Source organism: Phaethon lepturus, unplaced genomic scaffold (assembly GCF_000687285.1).
Source record: "Phaethon lepturus isolate BGI_N335 unplaced genomic scaffold, ASM68728v1 scaffold20163, whole genome shotgun sequence".
Lineage (NCBI taxonomy): Eukaryota > Metazoa > Chordata > Aves > Phaethontiformes > Phaethontidae > Phaethon > Phaethon lepturus.
In genome coordinates, this window is record NW_010528643.1 from 21,194 (window position 1) to 39,667 (window position 18,474).

The following is an 18,474-nucleotide window of genomic DNA, read 5'->3' on the forward strand; positions in this document are numbered from 1 at the left end:
TCTTGTTTTCATTCTTAAAATCTTTTCATCAGTGACAGTATATAGGACCAAAAATGGCCTCTGGAGTTTGTGTGCAACCACCTCCTTTGTTCTTGCAGGCAGAGTGAGTAACCTAGAGCTCAATTAAAGGAGGAGAGCAACCTGAACATCTCTTTTCTCACTATTTCTGAAGTCCACTAGAAAGGAGAAATCTTCCTTCTTTGTTAGAGACAAATCCAGCTGTGTGGTAGTTACAAGAGGTAGCAGAGGAGTTTGTATCTAGTTTGTGTGGTGCAAATTAGAGCTTCATTGTCTCTAGCCACCTTTTAAGAACTCCATTCTGCAAGGTGACAGTGAACAATACTCTTTTTACATTGCTTGCAGTAGGGAATAACTGAGATTACAAGTACCCAGCTCAAGTTTTCTCTTATCTCTTTCTTTCTAAATACTTTTGTGCATTTGATTCCTACTGTGTAGTCCACAGACCACTGAAGACCACCGGGAATACTCTGCAATTGTTCTATCAAGCTGTACTGGTTTAACCCATCCTTCCATGTGGTTACATGTGGGGGTTTGTGAGATTGTTTGAGCTCCAAAAGTTGTTCAATTCAGCCACTTGGGTGGACAGCAAGGGCAGTGAATTTATCAAAGCATTTATTGCACTAGTACTCCTTTGGGTCTTGCAAGCCATATTAGCTCTTGGGAGCTGTCAGGAGCACAAGGTGTTCCCAAGTCTGTCTCTACCGCAAAGGGGGGTCTCAGGCAGTGCAGCCTGCCTTCTGGTTACCTGGGGTGCAGGGACTGACCTTGCAGCAGGCTGCTGGTGAAATAAGTCATGCCCATTCTTGGTCATGAAGGGTCCTGTTTTGGCTGGCTGTGACGGTACTGCATCTCCAGGTGTAGTTCTAGCCACTGTGTTTGAGAAGGCAATCCAGGGGTACCTTTGCAACAGGACAAAATACAAATATAACTGTTGAAGGAGGGATGTCAGTTGATGGGGAGCGTAGCAGTGTGGAGAATATGGTCTGTGCTTAGTTCCAGACACAGTTTTTGCACAGAACTCTTATGCTGTGGTCTGTTCTTGGGCTTCAGAGTAGAAGTCAATCTAGTGTACATCCAGAAAACACAAATTAAGATTAAAAAATGACAGCTGAAGTTTTAGAGAGGGTTTTTCACTCTAGTTCCTGAAAACATTTATTTAAAAAGTGATTCAGTACTACCTTCTAAGTACTCCACCTAGAATTATGGATTTTTCTGGGGAGCGGGTATTGCTGTTTGCTTCCTCTGCCATTCTAAGCATTTATCTTTACCAGGTTCTGTGCCTCGACATTCACACAGCTACTTGCAATGAATTTTCACCTCTTTTTAAAAGAACTTGCAGCAGATTTTCATATGCCATTATTTTTATTCATATCCCTCTTCATTGAACAAGATTTTTTCTGTGGTGTTGGGAGTTGCTAGGGACTGCAATCCACAAAGTCTGCCCTGCATTACCCTTTGGTTTGAAGAATGCACAGGGTTTAGCTAACCTGAATGCAATGACAGAGCTGGCAAAGGAAGAATGGAGCAAAAAATAACATGGTTTTTACAATTGCTAAAACCTAACCCAGATTATTGTAGGTAGAGTGTTTCAGCGAATAGAATTAATAAATTGGGGTTCACTGGATATTTACTTGCTAAGTGTCATCACTGACAGCTAACTTTGATTAATAGTGGTCTTAAATACCATATAATAAAATTGTATTCTGTTTTTGTTTGCTTGTGAATTCTCCATTAGCATGCTTAAGGACACGGTAGCAGGAAATTTCTGAGCCAATATAATGCGAACAAATAAAGAATGATACTGTGGTTAATGCATGCATCTGTATGGTTCTGTTCTTAGTGTGCCACAGGTATGTAATAGATCTGCCTCTTTTATTCATCCTGTATTTTCTAGCTGACCGCTGCCAAGCTTCTCACAACATTTCAGTGGCAGGAGTGCCTTTTGTTAGTGTTTCACTGTAGCAAAAATGGACTGCAACAAAAAAGTTAAATAAATGGTAAAATCATCTGGAGTAGACTCCACAAGTTAGAAAAGCCCTTCACAGACAAAGCATTTGGCTAGAATGTGGAGTCTGTGTTCAATGGTGATGAAAGTGATGGCGTGAACTCCATAGAGCCAAAGTTGGTTAGAGGATGGCAGCAGGTACATCTGTGTTGCAAAATAATGCTACATGGTGTTTGCAAAATGAGGATGAGGAAAAAGAGGGGAAAAACTAACTACCAATGAGGTGAAAGATGTAAAATTACTGAGACTGTTGTTCAGCCCCTGTGAGTTCACTAGAGCATGTTCTTGCTGTGGTGTAGCTACTTCATTTTGCATCCCATTCACTGGCCAGCCTGTGTCCAGGGGTGGACTGCAAGCAAGTCAGACACAGCTCCTGCCCTGGGGCTGTATTGCAGCGACGGGTCTGATCTGCAGTAGGCATTACTGGCTCAGTCAGGGGCAAGGGTGCCAGCTTACCCCAAGCCACAGTGATGCGTCTAAGCCTGCACCAGCTTTGCTGGAAAGGTGGGACCTTGAGGATCCACTGTCATCACCTGCTGGTAAACTAGTCCTACTTCATCCTTCTGCCCAGTTCCCAAAGGTAAGTGTCTGGTGGCCCTCAGGATGAAGACTGTCACTTACATGGTCTGGAGGGTTGATTTCTTCTGGGCTACTTCATAGCCCCAAGTTCCTTCTGGCATCCATGCATACTCAAATCATTTTCTGTCCAGTTCACCCCCTTTCTCACAGAGAGTTGATAGATGTGCTTCCTCCACAGGAGGCCTGACGTGGTTCAGAGCTGCTTCAAGTATTGTCATGTCCTGCAGGTTATGCCCACTTTTGTTTAGCACGTTAATGTTCTAGGTGACTGCAAGTAAGATATATATGGTGAATGAAACTTGTGTTGCTTTTATCTATTGTTTTTAGCATAGCTGGAAACAGAATGATGATCGTGAGACAATCTCTTTCCTCATAGGTAAAGGACATGAATTTTTCATAAAGACTTAACACTAACATCACAAACCCAAGGGTAAACTGACTTCTTACCCCCTTGCACCGAACCAGTAGTGTAGTGCAAGTGAGCTCAGGGTATGCTGTTCAGATATGGGCAAACCTAGTTGCCTTCAGGTACGCTGCCTTAGTTCTACTTTTGAATGCCATGTTCACTACGCTGCAGAGGTTGTTTGAACTATAAAAAAGAGCATTTCTCAACACCATTGTTGTTCAAAGTGGAGTGGGCTGGACAAGTGCTTATTTGGCACAGCACCCCTGAGCTGCATGAATTCTCAGCAGTGTTTCACGCCAGCAAGTTTTGTGTCACTAAGAGCATTACACTGGGGCCCTCGGTTCCTGAGGCATCAGCAGCAAACCAGCTTGGAGGTCCTGGCCACAGGGGAAAGGAGGAGAGGTAAAGGGTGGTGGTGAGAATGAGTCCAGGGCCCAGGTGTCTCTGCTGTGAAAGTCAGCACCTTGCAAAAACTCCTCCTGTGGAGATAGTTCCTAACCTAAATCCTGAGACCTCTAGAGGTCATACGAGTGCTGTTCTAGTGCTTCAAGGCAATTTTTTAATGGTTTAAAAAAAAAAAAAAGAAAAAAAGCTGCTCTTACCCCTAAATATTCTAGTATCTTCAAGATGCAACAAGTGATGTAGCCTTGGTGCTCTGTTAGCATGGTTGTCCCTGCTAACCTTTTATTAAGGTCTAAGTAAATGAAGAATTGTATCCCATGGGCAAGTGCAAAGACTGCTGCTCTGAAAGGCTGTTTTATGGCTTCCTCAGAAGCTTTAATTTATAGTGTGTTCTGGGGCTAATAGTCTTATGAACAGCACTGATTTGAGGTAGTCTGTTAGTCCTCAAAGTACTGCAGATTGAAAGGCTTCAGCAGCAGTGGAGACTGGTCTTATGCTTGGTCAGGACAGTCTGGCATATTGCTGAGATCAAGGCTCATTGGGCAATGGTGATGGCATTGGGCGCTATAGCACGAGGAACTTGAGTCCTTGGCCAGGTCAGCGGAGATGTGGTTATTTAGGTTTTCTGACCAACTTCAAGTAGCTTAGAAAAAGAGAGGGTTCGTGCAATTGGCTTTCTTCCACTGATCTCACTCTTCTCTGAGTTGCTTCTAAGTTCTTTAGCCCTTTTACTCCTCTAGTCCTTATATTCTCTTCTGAGAGTAGAAAGAATCCTGTTATGCCCTAGATTATGACCATACCCAGTGTAAGAAACAACTTTAGCATCATGGTACTGTTCCCTGTGCCCCACAGATGTGTCTCCTTGAGTTCAGTAGCTACAGATATTGACTGGGTAGGGCAACATCCCTGACATAGATGTTGACTGGGTAACATCACTGACATGGAAGAAAGAGGGATCATTTGCTCTCACTATTACTTTACAACTAGTCTCATGCCCTGCTCACTGCAAACACATAATATTGCTGTGAAAGAGGGTCCTCTCTCTGTACGAGACTCTCTACAGCCAGCTAGACTGAGGCGGGGGAAATCATTGAGGCAGTTCCACAGATGGCTTTAACTTCAAAAGATGGATACATTGGTAAATGCAATTTGTAACACTTCTGAAGAAGGTAGAAGAAACAGTGTCCTGGCTGGTTCATTGTTGTTATCCAAGCCTCCACTTACTCCTGGAGATGATGGTTCTTCTCAAAATGCCAACTTAAACTTCCGCTGTCGCATCAGATTGCAATCCTCTGGAGGGTCCCTGGAGTGTGTGAGCAACACATATAGGTAACAGATGTAATAAGACTGTGCTGGAGCTAATTTGGTCCAGTTCAAGTGACCCACAGCACTTAAACTGCAGCCTGGTCCTTGCCTATGCTCTAACCTTCCCCCAGGACACTGTTCCCATTGCACCATTTGCTCCTTGGAGGTGGTCCTCTTGAGCCCAGCTAGGCAAGGGACTCCTTCCCCTTCCCTTTCCATCCCAGAGAAGCCCACACCTGAAACTCTCCCTGCACGTGGCAGAGGGGAGGAGGCAATGCTGTTGAGAAGGCAGAATGGCTGCAGGCACTACCAGACTCTGTCAGCAGTCTGGGTGTCTTTGCTTGAATGGTGATATGGTCAGCCTGGGGAGCAGGACTTCATCTTTGTGCAGCAGCAAGTCATAAGTCATTGCTCATTTCCACTGCGCTGCAGCTGTGACTGTTACACTGCTGTTTCATAGCATGCATTTTCTTTTAAAAACTAGCTAGAACAAGAACGTAATTATTAGCCAGATTTGTGTGAGTATTGGCTTAAATCCATTAAATATATCAAGCCCTGCTGTAGTGAAGGAGCATGGGACAATTACTAATTTCAGAAATTCCTGTCCATACAGGACATCTGAAAAGTTACAAGTGGCGAACTCAAAAGAAAGAAACCTTGCGGGGATGCAATGGCACCTAAAATTGCAGGCTTTGCACATGGATGATGGGGCTTTATCACAGACTGGAGAGAGCCAATGGACAGTTTTGCAGTGGTGTGGCATTTGGTTTCAATATGATGCTTTAAGATGTTAAAAATGAGGCACCGAGATATTACAGCTCTGAGCCATGGTCCCGCTGCTGCTGGTCTTGCGGGCACTGAGGCCTACTGTTGTGGCTTGCAGTATGTGTGAATAAATTGCTCTAGGTGGGGGTGAATTCAAGACAGAACACAGAGTGATCTTGGTGGTTTTTTTCATTGCCTGATATGTTTAGTGGGGATGCTTAGCTAGGACAATGTGTATATGTGATTTCCCTATTCCTTCTACTTGATGACTATAGCTCCCCCCCCACACCCCCAACATAGTGCTAGAATAGCTGCTTTGTCTAAGCTCTGGATCCTACCTTGGCTGCTGGCACCTGCGGGTGCTTCGTGCCCTGGGAGCAGGACCACCGCTTTGGAGGTGTCCCAAAGGTGTGTTGGGCTTACCTGCAGCTCTGCAGTTCTCACGTGTTGAGTCTTCAGGTGTACCCAGGCATTACTGCTGAATAAGCAAACACAGGCAACTTGTATTATTGAGATAAAGATTTCTCTTAAAATGGATTAAATCTGCAGGGAAAGGGAATAAAGAATTGCTTTAATCCAGGAAGAGCTGGGGGGGGAAGGGTGTGCCCAACAAAACCCAGCTTTGTTAGAATTTTGTTACTCTTTACTTGGTACGTGAGCCTCCCTTCTTTTTATCACTCCTGTGGATTATGCTGTCTCACTGTACGTAATATCTCTCCAAAGAGCAACTTTATCTATACAAAGTAGTTTGCCTAATTGCATGCTATTGAGAGAAAACGTTTTCACTCTGGTACTGAGCTAGAAGTTCCAAGGTTCACCGCAAAACTCAGTGAAAAAGTATCTTATCAGGGACCTATAGAGTCACTTGCAGTTTGCTCTTATTCCCTTAATACTGCCCAACAACTTTAGATCCCACGTGAAATGATAAGTAGGTTCACTTTTATGACCTCAGTATATAACAACTATGTGACGTTTTGCAAACCTCCTCATGTGAGAAGATCAGTGCTAATTCTTTTTGCTGCAGTCAGTGGCTGTAGCACAGCCCAGCTTCTGCCTTGGCTTCTCTGCTTCAGCCTCGCTGAGTTCAATGCCAGAGGTTTATTACATGCTTTCTAGCTGGGTTAATTTTTTCGGCCTCTGAATCTACTAATTGCCATTTGTAAATTTTCCTGGTGGTAAAGGTCACAAAGATAACTTGGCCCCTTCAGCTTAACCTCTCGGTGCATCTCAGGTTATGAAAGGTGGTGTTGAAGTCTGCTGATTAAATTAATTACTCTTCTGAGGTTTCATCATAAAGAAAGATTATTTTGCCTTTGTAGTTCCATCAATTTTTGCAGGACATCTAGAGTTGGGTTAGGAACCTCTAATTTTACTGGGGCGCAATCAGATGTCTGACAAAGCTGTTTCGACCATAAACCTGATCCCGAACTCTCTGTTGTGTAGGTGCCTTCCTTGACTTCATGAGACTGGAAACTGCTGTTTTTGTTTTCCCTCTAAACTTTCTGCCTTTGCTAGGAACATCTCCAGGCTGATGGAATTGGAGCAAAGCCTGAGAATAAGACAATAGTGTTTTGGTGCCTGAAGCTGCAGCAGCCAGCACTCAGCGCTCGCTCTAGCCCCTTGCAGATGACTCACTCATGAAAGTGGGTGTTTGTGAGGGTCAGATTTGCTTTCCAAAGCCCCACCTGTGTACAAATAGGGGATCCAGTGCCCCAAACTAACCTGTGTCTGTTTGAGGGAACCAGGAGCAAGTTGGCACCAGGGTGTCTTCATAGAAACCTGGGGTCACCCTGCTCCTTCCATCTGGCACTCCTGGTGAGCCTTTGCTCCCTTGTGCTGAAATGTACAGGGCCTTCTCCGGTGCTTTCCCAAAGTCACACTGGTGGAGTCCAACAGGGCAGGTGGAGCCGGGTTAATCCGAAATCCTGCAGAACGGCCCTTTGTGTGAGCTGTTGGGAGCACGTGTCGGGGAGAATATGCAGAAGTGGATGCCCCTGTCCTTTCTGCATCCTGTCCCCTTCAGCTCATCTTTGCCAAGGTGGTTCTGCTGTGTTTTGTCGCTGGGGCCAGCATCGCAAAGGTGGCATTGCAGGTTTTCTGAGGCTTTTGCAGGATAGCTGGTCGTGGTGGCATGCTAGAGACTTACCAAACTTCAGAAAGCTCTCCAGAGTGCCTGTAGCAGAGACCACTACCTGCAGAGGGGACATGCATGGGTCTCAGCTATCTCCTCTTTATGCCCCAGAGTCTCTATGGACCAGTGTTGCAGCCTTGCCTTTCCTGCCAGGATCATCTCTGAGGCAGCTGCATCAAAGCCACTGTGCTACCTGTAAAATGTAGCTTAAAACTAGGCAGTAAAGTACACTTACGGCCATATGAATCACGAGGCAAGATGCAATCAGTTACATTAAATGGGAGCATCCTGACATGCTTATGAGGGTTCATCGAAAATAGGTAACAACGTGAAGTTTTTCACCTTCAAAGCACTTTGTAGGTACTTAGGGACTTGCACCAGCGAATCAGCTAAGAGCCGATCCCTATCCCGGTCCCGTACCCCAGCTCAGGCAGCTGGGTGTGCTCCGCCGGCTGCTGCGGCTGCAGCCAGGGGCCTGACCCCCCCCGGCTTCTCTCCTCTCTGCACGTCCAGGCCTGCAGGGGTTATGCAGAGCGCACGGAGGAGGAACGTATGCTATAACCTCTGTGTCCTATTGTGCTGGGGAAAAGCCGATTTTGGCTGCCTCCAGCCCCTTGGCTGGATTATGTTTTAGCACAGAATATGAATGCAATCATCAAATGTACCTTAAAGCAGCTTTCCAGGCAGCCTGTGGTGAAAGCTCTGGCAGCTTTAGAAAAAAAAGGGTCTCCAAACAAGATCTAAAGGCAACATTCAAAATTATTCTTAAAAAATGCATTTGCCTACCTTCCCTTTCCAGAACATTGAGTCCTCATGTCTTCTCCTTTTTTACTCACTCAATGCATATCATTTTTCCAAAGACCGACTTCACAGCTCCTCTGCTCCATCATTTCCCAACTTGGAAATCGTTTGCAGGATGTCCTCGATGCTTGATCTCAGATAGACGAGATTCCCGACTGAAGCCAGCCTTTGTTTCACCTTGTGCACAGGACATACTGGATACATGAGCAGTACTATGTCCAGTATGTCCATTACATCTGCTCCATTTCTGCCAGCTGCCAGGCTATATTCCTAACTGGTACAGTGTTCAGGCAAGATCTGAAGAGCCTGAACACCTATGGCAACCCCTGGCACTGAAGATGCCATCTACCTGCCAATACAAATCGCTTTCTGCAATAGTGGGTATGTTGTAAGCTTTAATTGTTCCTGTGGGCAGAGTGTGGCTGCTATTTCTCCATATGCTAATCTTGAATTGCCTTGTGGAAAGTAGCTCTTTCATCCATAACTCCTTCCTTAAAATCAACAGCAACAAATACCAACATTTTCAAAGGAGAGCAAGATGAGATTTTCAAGGGCACATCGCTCTAAGCTGAGTTTAGTGTCTCAAAAAAAAAAAAAAAAAGGTTTTGCTTAAGAACCAGAATGAAGGCTAAATCTTCAGAATTGCAGAGCAGCCACTGCTGGATGGGTCTGTGTGTCAGAGTGAAACACCGATCGTCTCCCACTCTGTCTCCAAAGGTGAATGCTCCTTCCCATCTTCCCCACAATGAGGCATTGTTCTCCTCCTACGTTTCAGGCCCAGGAAAGTCATGTATAGTTTAAATGGAAGCAACTTTGTGACAGAAAGTAAGGGGAATGTGCAAAGTACCTATGCAAACTAAAAAGGAATGATGTCCGACTGAGCTGCCTTCAGTTTGGTTTGAGAAAGAGAGTACTTGGCAGAGATGTTTGGGGCAGTTACTAAATAAACAGAAGACATGTTCACCTGCAGAAATCCCCTGAGCTGGACATGCCTGGAGGCTGGAGGAGTGCTTGGGCACAGCAGATAAACTTGCCTTGTTCCTCCCTGGCTGTTGACTTCTGCTGTTGCTGGAGACTAAATCGTGGACTAAATGGGTCCTGCATCAGACTTAGCACAACTGCCCATAAGTTCTGGGTGTGCAGCTGCTAAAGAGACGGAAACATCTTCCTGGGGAATTAATGAATTCTCTGTTAAGCTGTAAATGGTGTGGAAGCAAATAGAAACCATCACTCTGCTTCTTCTCACTATTCATCTCGGGCTACTTTGAAACGCCATCTTCTCTCTTAGCCTTCCTTGTAGTAGCAAGCAAATTAGGTAAATTCAAGCTACTTCGCAATTTGGGCTGAGCAAGCGTAGAAACAAAAGAGTTTAAAGTAGGCACAATTGTCTCTCTTCTGGCAAAAACCCCACATACTATGTTGGACCAGAAAAGCTGTCGCATGAGGCTCCTTATAGTGGGAATGTCCAACCAAAAATCAAAATTTCATGTGAGCAGTTGCTTTGGCAACAGACCGCGAGCAAGCTGTCGCCCAGCAAGCTGCCAGGGTGAGTCTTCCTACCAAGCAGGGAGGTGTTGGCAGCTCAAACTTGCAAGACCCATCCTGCAGAAGCAGGAGTTGAGGGGCAAGGGCTGCGGTACTGGGGCTGACGCTACAGCTGCTTGCTGCACTGCTCGCTCGATGCACGTGTGTTTGTCCTGCTTGGGATGCAGCTCAAGCGGATGCCTCTGAACAGCTTTTTGGCAGAAATCTTATAATGCTTTGCCCAGCTTTATCATTTGCTAGCTCCTGTATCAGTTCATCCTTGACACTGATCCTTTTATGTCTATTTAAACATACTTATTTCTAGCTTTCATCAGTTTGAGCCTCACGTTTCTGAAAAAAAAAAATGCTTTCTTATGCCTGTCACTAGTTGTGCAAAAGTTGCTTTCTGACTAGAAAATTGTAATCTGCTTTATTTACCCTTCAATGAGAGATACTAGCTCATTTGGTCCTGGCTCTCATTTTTGATCAGTAGATCCTATAATAGCCCTCAAAAGCTTTTGTTCCATCTGATCAAAGCGGAAAAGTAAAAGGTAGAGAATCACCTCAATTTTCCTTTGCAGTCCTTTACTTTTTGAGAAGGAGAGCCCTGTTTCTTGTCTTACCATCCTCCTAAGCCTCATCTACTATTAAATCTTACCCTTTGGATTGCCATTATCTTCTTGGTACAAGCAAAGCCCTAATTACACTGAATTTCTGTATTAAAAACACTGGCCGGCAGTGCCTTAGCCGGACCTGCCTTTTCTGGAGTGAAATAGCTCCTTGCATAAAGCTGCCCTTTGTTTCCCGTGTTGATCTCTTGCAGGTTTTTCCACTCTACCTTCACTTTTTCTCTTTCCCCTTCTGGTTTCATTAAAAGAGTAGCTTTCATCTTTTGTTTCGGGAGGTGTGTGTTCCCATGCGCACTCATGTGCTGGCCCTTTTGTACCGCCTTCACGTCAAACTCGACAGAAGTGGAAAACTTGCAGGGAGCAACACCTGAGAACCTCTAAGCCCCGTCCGACCCTGTAACATTGTCCTGCCCATCACACCAGGGTTGTAGCATCAGACTCCAAGGAAAAACATTCTGGAAGTGCATGTAGATAGAATTTTGTCAGATAGTGAGTATACTCCTACCCCTTCTACTCACTATGGGATTTAAACCTTTTTGGGGCTTATGGATTGACCCAATTAATAAATCGACAGGTAAGAATTAATTAAAAAAAAGAAAAAGAAAGAAGTCTGGTAAGACTGGAATCAACAACAGGGAAATACGGAGGGGATCTAGGAAAGCTTGCCAAGTATAATTTATAATAATGCTTTTAAGCTCATAATGAACTATCAGAAGGCTATTCTGAAATATTTTTCTGGGAGGCACAGTCTCTTTTTTTTCCCAGCATAATGTGTGGTGCCAGGATGTTTTAGTGGTGTGTTGCGATAGGACAAGGGGTAATAGTTTTAAACTAAAAGAGGGTGGATTTAGACTAGCTATAAGGAAGAAATGTTTCACAATGAGGGTGGTGAAACCCTGGCACAGGTTGCCCCGAGAGGTGGTAGATGCCCCAGCCCTGGCAACATTCCAGGTCAAGTTGGACGGGGCTCTGAGCAACCTGATCTAGTTGAAGGTCTCCCTGTTCATTGCGGGGAGGGTGGACTAGATGGCCTTTAAAGGTCCCTTCCAACCCAAACTATTCTATGATTCTATGATAAGAAATACCCAAAATCATTGGGTTATGAGTATTTAAGATATATATGCGATCGCTCATCTTATACAGGCCTTTTCAGGGTGTTTCTAAGTCTTGTCAAAGTCAAATTTTAAAATGCTACTTGGTAAGAATTTTCCATGGTTGTGGTAAGATGAGAAGAAGATACTTCTGTGCAGGTGCAGTCTGAGCTACACCAGTCAAATCAGACACGCAGAGGAATGATGCCACAGGAAACTTGTTCACCTTTTGGTTTTCATTCATTTTTTTTGTCCGTTCCTTACTCCAAGACAATGGAACCTCTGTGGATTGCAACGGCCAGGTCAGCTTTCCCTGCAGCTTTCCCCCTTGGCAGACATGAAACCCCATTTCTCAAGTGAAGTTGAGTCAAATCTCTTAAAGGTGAGGGGATGAGTGTGGTGTCTGTGGGAGCACTGCCATCAGTAGGATCCCGAGATGATGGCGGGAGAAAGCTGGGGAGGGGCAGCAGCGCTGAAAGAGCGATTGGTGCTTGATCCTCCTCTTGCTGCCAGCGCTTGCTGCTGGCCCTGCCGCCCTTCCTAAGCCTTGAGGAGGTGTGTAACGCCATTACACAAGCAGCAGGAGAGCCAGGAGAGCAGAGGCTGGGGGAGCAGGGCCCGGGGGAAACACAGCTGGGCTGCTGGCAGGGAGTGTGGGGCCACGCTGGGCCCAAGAATTATCGTTGGAAAAAGCCTGCTCACAAGAATAAAGGGGAGCAGGAGAGCTGCCAGTTAATCAAAATGGCTTGTAGCAGGAAATACTGGGGCTGAGCGTCAGCAGCCCCACAGGAAGAGTCACAGCGCAGTTACAAGAAGCTTTCATCTACAAGAGGTTTTCTGTTCCGCAGGTGGGGCTTTCGCATGGCTCAGCGGTGCTCACCTGCCCAGGGCATCGCTACTCGTGCGTTTTTCATGTGCTCCTGCCACCGTGCCCTGGCCACTGCCCCGTGGACGGAGGCAAGCTGGGACGGGAGCAACTGCCAGGCCGCTCCTGGGGAGCTCCCTTGGGCTGCACGGGCTCTCCCCTCTGCCTGTGCCCACGCGATGGTTCACGTGGGGACGTGGCAGGCCGCACCAGGAAGCTGAGCCTTGGTTAAACACAAACCCAGCTCCTCCCCTTCGGCCTGTCCCGGCCGGCGGGGGCTGGCAGCAGCGGTGCTTGGAGCACAGGGCACGTGGCTCTCCTGCTCTTCTGCTGGGCCGCTCGCGGCTGCGCCGGCTCTGGCCTGGGCACCTGGCTGGCACGCTCTCGTAGCACCTGAGGTGGGAAGCCCCGCTTAGCCCGTGCAGATGCACAGCTAGCCCGTCCCGGGGGATAGCACCTTTACAAAGGTACTTTTCCATTTTAGCTGTTGCCTTGTTTAGGCCAACATTCCCATGGGTCGAGCAGACTGTAGCAAAAAGCCGTTTAAATAGTCAGACTGATTTTCCCCTGATTTTCACTACCACTGTGGTGTGGTAGCATGCGTGAGTGCAGCCAAACAGGAAAAACAAAAGCAAAAAGCCACGGTTCTCCGAAATCAGAGGGCATGCCGCCCTCACCGCCGGAGAAGACAATCTCCAGTGACTGGCACTCACAACAGCTATCACACCCGCCGCTCGTTTGCAGGGCGGCTCTCCGTGCCAGCAGGAACGTCGCGGCGCGTACCCTCGTGGGCAGGATGGACCACGCCGGGGGTGACTCATGGCCACGGCCTGCAGAGTTTCTTGCGCATCTTCTGCTTCCAGTAACATTTTCCCAGCCTGTGTCCTCATGGCAGCTGACAATGCTGACTAACCGTTGCCTCACCAAGGATGCTCCCCCCCTCATAACCTAGCCTAAAGTGCCCCCGAGGTGCGGGCTGGCCTTGTCACCGTGGGGGCTGCACGCTGTTCCCTGGGGATGCTCCGGCAGGAGGGGGGCACCGAGTTCACCCCGGCCTCTCCACACCAGGGACGTGCTTCACGCTGCCCGTAAAATGGCAGGAGCCTGCTCCCGGTCCAGGGTGGTGGCAGCCCTGTGCCGCCGGCTGGGTTGAGCCAGCTTTCCCTGTCCAGGTACGGCGGAGCGCCTGCCTCACCGGGCATGCAGCTGTCATTTCAGAAGTTGATGGTATTCTGGAGGTGAAGCAAAAGTTGCAAAGCTTGCTGCTTTCCAGAGTGATATGGTATTAAATAACTTCCTAACGACTTACACGTGGGTAACTGCTGCTGCTTTAGCTCAAAAAGCAGTTGGCTTTCGGAAAGTCATTATTCATATTCCGGTTGCAAAAGCAAATGGTGGGTAATCATCACTGCAATGATTTTACATGTCCCTAAATGCCACAGCCAGGGAGAAAGAGTGAAGCTCACTGAGAGTTTTCAAGCCAAGAAAAAGTATTTGGTCACGAACAGCTGCCCTGTCCCAGCCTTCCCTACATTAAACCACTCTGGTTCTTTTTTTTTCTTTTTGTGGGCAAATCATTTACTGTAATTTAATGTTCACAACCACATAAAGTTCACTTCCTTGTGGTAAAAAAAAAAGAAAAAAAAAAAAGAAAAAGGATTAAATGTCTAGGTTTATCTTTCCATGTAGGTCACATGGCCAGAGCAGGTTGTAAAATGTTGAAAAACGAGTTTGAGGTGTACCCAGTGCCAAGTGCTGTACATTTCCGTATTCTCCCTCCCCTTCTATTGCTCACAAAGACGCCACAGAAAGACAAGGAAGTTTGCTTTCTCAGGGAGTGGATTTTTTTTTTCTAAATAAATTTAAAGCAGCATTTACTATTCTTAAATTTAATCCTTTAAGACCTTGGTGCTGTCCTAGTTCCAACCCCAAAAGGAACAGCCTGAGAAGAACTCATACAAAAGCCAAAATGTGGAACAAAGTCACTCAAAACAATCAGAAAGTGTCTCAAAAACCTACACATGCTGCAGGGAAGGGTCCAGGTCTCAGTCACCCTGGTGAAATTAAGAAATGCTAGGCGAGCTCGGAAGGAGACTCTTGTGCAGCATGTAGCCTCTTGTGCAAATGGCAATGCAATTCGTTGCGGTTTTGGGGTATCTACATACCTGTTGGGTGTGGGGGCTCAGGCAAAGGTGAGGTGGCTGAACCTGGCAAAAACCTGCCTGCCAGGGACGGTTAGGAGGTTGGTGGGTTGGATCGGTGTTTGGGAATTTGGATCCTGAGTAAGGGGTGATGGGCGTGAAAGAGTTTGGGACTCTGAGACACTTATGTCCCCAACAGGACGTGACTGTTCTTCCCAACCACAAATTATAGCAGATTTCCATGATTTCTTTTTCCACAAGCAGCAGGCTTGTGTTGGTTGTGCTCGAAGCAGCTCCTGGGGTTTCACCGCTTCGCAGCTCTGGCTGGAGCCAACGCTGGCAGCTGGTGAGCCCTCCTCCACTGCTTCTGGGCAGTGGCCACGCTTGTGAATGCTGAAGGCATGCTGACACCTTGCTCAGCTGAAGTCTGTGATACCAGTAAAGCCTCAGCTGAAGCTCTTATTTGTGGGTGAAACTCAACTCTTTTGTGGGACCCAGCCTGAGGTCTGTGCTCTGCTAAAATCCTCTTCTGCTTCCTGTAAGAAAAGAGTGAAACCATGGGAAAACCACGGGAAAACCACATCACTAATTAGAGTGTAACTACTTTGTTTAAAGTACAATTGACAACACCTTTGTCAGACAGAGTATGGATGCTGTCGCGTTTTAGGGAAAGCAAGTGGCAGGTTCTGAATGAGCTTCCAGTAGTGCCTATGGGGAAGAAGGAACCTTTTTCCTAAGCTGAGATGCACTTAATATTGCACCTTCAATGCCTACCATAATGATGTCTGTGATCTTACTGGAGTTGATGATAGTGGTCACCTTGCTGGTACAGGACTGCTCAGCAGCAGAGCCATTTAAAAAGCATCCCTCTTACTTCAATATTTAATACAAAACCATAATTTGATTTTCAGTCACTTTGCATATGTGTATTTGACTATTCCCGTCTCTTGCAGCAAATCAGATTTTCTTTGCTGTATGTCATATTCAGTACATTCCCTGGCAAAAGAGAAATAAGCTGTCAGACCCAAATAGACTGACAGAATTATTTCTTCTATTGATTTCTGTTTTGCATGACCCTGAGAAAAAAAATCCTGATTGGGTCGGAGTGGGAGGTCTCAGCCAGGTCAGCTCTGCTTACCATCCTCACCGTCTGTGTGAGAGCAGGCACAAGGCTGGGGGATCAGTTCCAGTTCTTTACATTTCCAGCCCACTCTCTTCCCCCATGTGTACTCTGGGGAGGGCTGGTTTGAAGGCTGCAATATCTGTCAGCAGATAAGCAAGACCAGTTTCTCTGTGCATCTCCCTTCAGAGGTGCTAGGAGGAGAGAGGAGTGTGTAGCCAACGCACTTGTGTCACTGCCCTTCTTGGTGCACAAAAGAGAAAAGCAGAAAAGACAGATGTAGGTATTTTTTCTGCCTTTTATGGGTATTGCATAACTTACCCAGCCAATGTCCACAGTTTGGCAAGCCAAAAGTGGGGAAAAACCCTGAACATGATGAGGTGCATCAGTGGAGGAGACCTGCTCTGCACATCTCCATGGGGGCAACTCCAGTGCGGAGAAATATGTATCCAAATTAAGGACACAAAACAGTTTTTTCCCTGCCACAGGCTGACACTTGTCCTCTCTGACCAGCTTTCCCACAGGCCAGGGCCTCAGGATGCCACCCCATCATTGCAGTATCCCAGTCTATCTGGATGATGCCTGTAGTGCTTTCTCCAGGTACATCTCCACTGGTACATCATCAAACACCTCATGACTCAGGCTGCAAGTCTGAGTCAGACGTAATGCTTTTCCCTATCTCTCATTTTTGACATGTATGTCAAATCTGATGTGCTTCACCCTGCGCTTCTTGGGGCTCATCTGCAACATGAGAGCTTTTGGGTGTGCTCCAGGGTCTGCTGCAGCCCCGTGGGGTCAGGGGATGGCCAACAGCATTGCCAGGACACTGCAGGAGGGAGTATGTCTGCACAGAGCATGGGGCATGCCACAGTCCTCTCAGGCTGTAGCACTCCACTGGGTGTGGACAGTCTTTCTTTTGGAAGAGTTTACTGCAACGCTTTGAGTGGTAGCAAGAAACTACCCAGCTGGTGGTAGTGGAGGGTTAGTGCAGGGAAGACTGGAATGCTTATATGATACTAAAGGGCAAGGCTATTGGGTGTTTTCTTGCTTGGATATGTCCTTGGTGACCTGATTATTGATGAGGTGCTGGTGGTCCCCAACATTTTGTCTGCCAGAGCCCTCCTGAGTGCTCTGCCAAGCTCTCATCAGCTGCATCATTTGTGCTTGGAGGATTGCAGGACGGCAAGTGCCTCCACGGTGCTGCTTTGTTGCCAGCACTGCAGCTGCTGACTAGGCTTGTGTCCCTCTGCATCCTGCAAAAAGGGTGGTGAGCCAAGGGATCTGTCTGCTGAAGCGAAGCCAAGCCTTGATGGAATCCTTAGCTTATCCACGCGGCCCTCCTGTGAGGGTCAGCAGCTGAAAAGTTGAAGACTAGAGCAACTAAGGATGCCTTGTGTACAGCCAGTGCATGCACAACAACTTTGAGAAGTAATCCCTTGTCATTGCGTGCCCTGTTGAGTGCCTGCAAGACACCCTGGTCTGTATGTTACAGATTTGTTACAAAAGTGAGAATTGCTCATTGCAGTTATTGCTTCAAAGCTTTGGAACAAAGGAACTGCTCTAAGTGTAGGCTGGTTTGCCTCTGGCCAATTTAAATGCATCTCTATCTCTGCTGGTTAGCTTGAGGTTACTCTTGTGGCTTGTGTAGGCTGTTTGCAGGGGGTTTTTATGCTTCAGGAAGATCTGGCTTACCGGTGGCTTCCTGCTTCCCACCAGCACATGGATCACAGGCAGCGGCCAAGCTAACGCTGAACTTCAGTGACATTGCAAAACCACGCAAGGACAGGCTCAAAGTGCATCCTGGCTGGCAAAAATTACATGTGTGTGTTTGGAAAGAGGTAAAAAAAAATGAACAAAATCATATCTTGCTTCAGAGTAAAACTACAACTGCGGGCACCCAGACCATGGAAAGTGACACGGCTTCCTTCAGCGTGGCGACCGCCCTACAAACCAGCTGCAGGCAGAAGTGCAGGAACAGTCAGGGTGGGCACCAACCCACAACCCAAGTCTGAGACCTTGCCTCTCCAAATGCCCTGGGGAAGGGCGGCTGTGGGAAGCCCTGGGGCCTGCTGTGGGGCAGAGCATCAGCTGCCACAGCCTGCTCAGATGGAGGCATCTGTCACTGTGTTGGGAAGACACAGCTGGTTGGTGCACATGGGACAAAAATGAGGACATCTGAGCATTTTTTCCCCATAAAGTTTTCTGGTGAAGACTTAGTCCTTGACTGCTCACCTCCCACATGCAGGATCTACAGTTTTGCCTGAGCGAGGGCTGAGAGGCAGAGCTTCTGCCTTCTTTGCTTAGGAAACCAGTGAACTCCAGTCCTGGTCTTCTGGCCGGAGGAAAAAAATATCTAATTCATCAGCTTGACAGGAAATACTTCATATGGAAGTACTTCTACAGTACCAAATTTCTAAACATTTCCATAGTCTCTTTGCTCTTTGGCATCTTGAACAACCACAATTGCATGGCACAGCCCATCTTTGTGCCAGGAGGGAAGGACTTGGTGCCACAAAACTGCCTTTTTTTATTCCCTAACTTAAAGCTTCTCCCTGCAACACCTTCTGTGTTTTGTTGCCAGGCAGGACCTGGCCCTGAAACTCAGTCAAGAGCGATTCAGCATTTAATTGACACACTGGAGCATAAAACCTGTCTTTGCCAGCTTTTAGATACACAGTAGAGGTAGTTT